The following is a 2,371-nucleotide window of genomic DNA, read 5'->3' on the forward strand; positions in this document are numbered from 1 at the left end:
TTGTAAAACCCCCTTTTATGTAACACATTTTATAATATGATGGGATTCATATCTTTGTGTCAAACCATCTAGGCATACTACCGTATAGATTAGTCTTGATGAGACTATTTCTACTTTAGTCAAGCATTAGTTGGATGTCAAAAGGAAGGTCAATTTTCATGATGCTTAGAGGAAATTTTAATGTTTTAGGTGGCCAAATTAAGATCATTCTCATGCATTTGCATAGGAGAAAAGCATTAGCAGTAAATTAGCACATCTTTTGCTCCACCTATGCAGCTCATTGTTTTAGAGATAATTGCAATCAAGTTCACATGCTATGTTGATTTGAACTAGGCTTTTTTGTATGAGACTCTCAGGCTCAAAGTCATCTTTTCACATGCATTGAGGAAAGATTTAGTGGTGAAGATGAGTATAGGGTAGAAACCAATAATTCATGCTTGCATGTGGCACTTCAAGTGCATTATCATTATATGTAGAGAGACTCTTTGCAAGGGAGATTAGCTTGGCATATTTGCCAACCCATAAATATCTTGTTTATGCTCCCAAAAGGCGTTACCTTGTGAAAAGTTTCAAACTATGGGATTATTTTTGCCTATGCATTGATGCCAATACATAGGTCTTGGTACTTATTTTTGCCTATGGATTGATGCCAATACATAGGTCTTGGTATTTAATAAGAAGGGATTCATTATGTTATCATGGCAATTATGTGCATGAGTACACTATGGGATTTTGGGTGGTATTTTTCCCTCTCTAGGATGGATTTCACCCCAAGCATGTATAGATGTAGATTAGTGTATGGGGTAACTTATATCTCTGTGTTACATGCAACCTCCTCCTACTACTATGACTTCATTGTGTGCTTTTGAGCTTCTCCTTTTTGCCATTGTGTGCGACATATTGTAATCCTTGTTTTAACATTGAATCGACTTGTCACTCACTAGCATATATACTCATAATTCACCCTCTTCCAATCAGTTGTTCCTCTCAATGCCTCATTAGCATGGGACCAATAGATGTCCCCACGACCACGCTCGTTGTTGGTCATGATTATAACAGAGACTATGCAATTGGTTATATCTTAACAGTTTGAAAAGGAAAACTTTTCACACTTGAGATTTTAGCAGGATCCATCAATAACGGGCCTACAATTCAATGACTTGTATAAGCGACGGCTAGCAAGTGTTCTTATAAGGAAGCATGGAGAATTCCTACAGAAATAGGGTACCCCCACAAGAGAGAGGGCTAACTATTTTGAGATACACACTAATTGTACCCCCACAGGGAAGGGGGCTAACTGCGTGAGTAGGCCCAAAGAGCATACTCAATGAGCATCGAATCGTTGAGAACCACGCCATCTAGTGACGAGGAAGGAACACTCAAGCTGCAAACAGGTGCAAAGGCAAAGGCAAATGCTGGAAGATGACGTTGATGCAGAAGATTTTCTTTGCCACGAGGAATGAGCATAATTTGAATGCCATTGCTGTTGAAGCGGCCTACAACTACAACAGAGGTAATGAATCTGTTTCCAATGCAAGAACAGATTCTGGGGCTATATATAATGTGTGCCTGGGATTATTTCTCGCCTTCTGAGCTCTTATATGATCAAGTGGAGATGAGTGACTTTTGCTCGGACTTTTGCAGCCGGGTAGTAGGTTTCGACTGTGGCCAGAAACATGTTATCAGAGAAGAGTTGCTTTGTCGGATGGAGGCGGGGACACGGCCACGTCAGATGAGGATGGACATACGGATGGCGGAACATGCAGGGCTGCTCAACTAATACAAAGTGAACGCCTCTCTCCATATGCAATCACCTATGCTTGGATCTTGAAGACAAGCACAAAAGGTCCTTGATGTGGAGCACGATGTTTGCACGGTATGCCTGGCCCGGTGGGGGGGCCGGTGGTCCCCTACCCCCAATCGTACCTAGCTAGGTATGCGGTGCCTCTCGAACAGAAGCTCATGATGTTATTCATTGTATGAAAAACACTGGAAAAGACTCCGTTTTCCTACATGAGAAAATTTCTAAATCTGCTTGTGGTGAAGAAATGTGTCTTGCTTGCTAGTGCTTTGTCCCCATGCCGTATTCGAGATATTGTATGTTCACAAAATGACAAAAATCTCATTAGAGTGCGAGATGTTTTTGATGAGCATGCCCTCTAGGATGCTGTCTCTTTGAGTGCCTTGATGCCCGGGGTGACTATGACAAAGAACCTTTGGGCTATTTTTCAACGAGTGCAAAGTCAAAGCCTCTCTTGAGGTATATAGGATCACCTATGCTTTCACCTTGAAGGCAAGGTTATGAGCTTCTTGTTGAGAATGTCAGCTCTAATTAGAGCGCAATTGTTTGTAGGAAACGCCAAGCATGGCT

At 41.6% G+C, this 2,371-nt stretch overlaps 1 long non-coding RNA gene across 1 annotated transcript; it reads left to right on the forward strand.

Moving 5' to 3' along the window:
- The first annotated feature begins 1,307 nt into the window (after positions 1–1,307).
- Positions 1,308–2,053, forward strand: LOC147450399 (uncharacterized). Its single transcript, XR_015189265.1, has 2 exons — positions 1,308–1,513; positions 1,645–2,053. It is a non-coding gene; the product is annotated as an uncharacterized LOC147450399 (long non-coding RNA).
- The last annotated feature ends 318 nt before the right edge of the window (positions 2,054–2,371 follow it).

This window comes from Adiantum capillus-veneris, chromosome 9 (genome assembly GCF_014529385.1).
Source record: "Adiantum capillus-veneris isolate H3 chromosome 9, ASM1452938v2, whole genome shotgun sequence".
NCBI lineage: Eukaryota > Viridiplantae > Streptophyta > Polypodiopsida > Polypodiales > Pteridaceae > Adiantum > Adiantum capillus-veneris.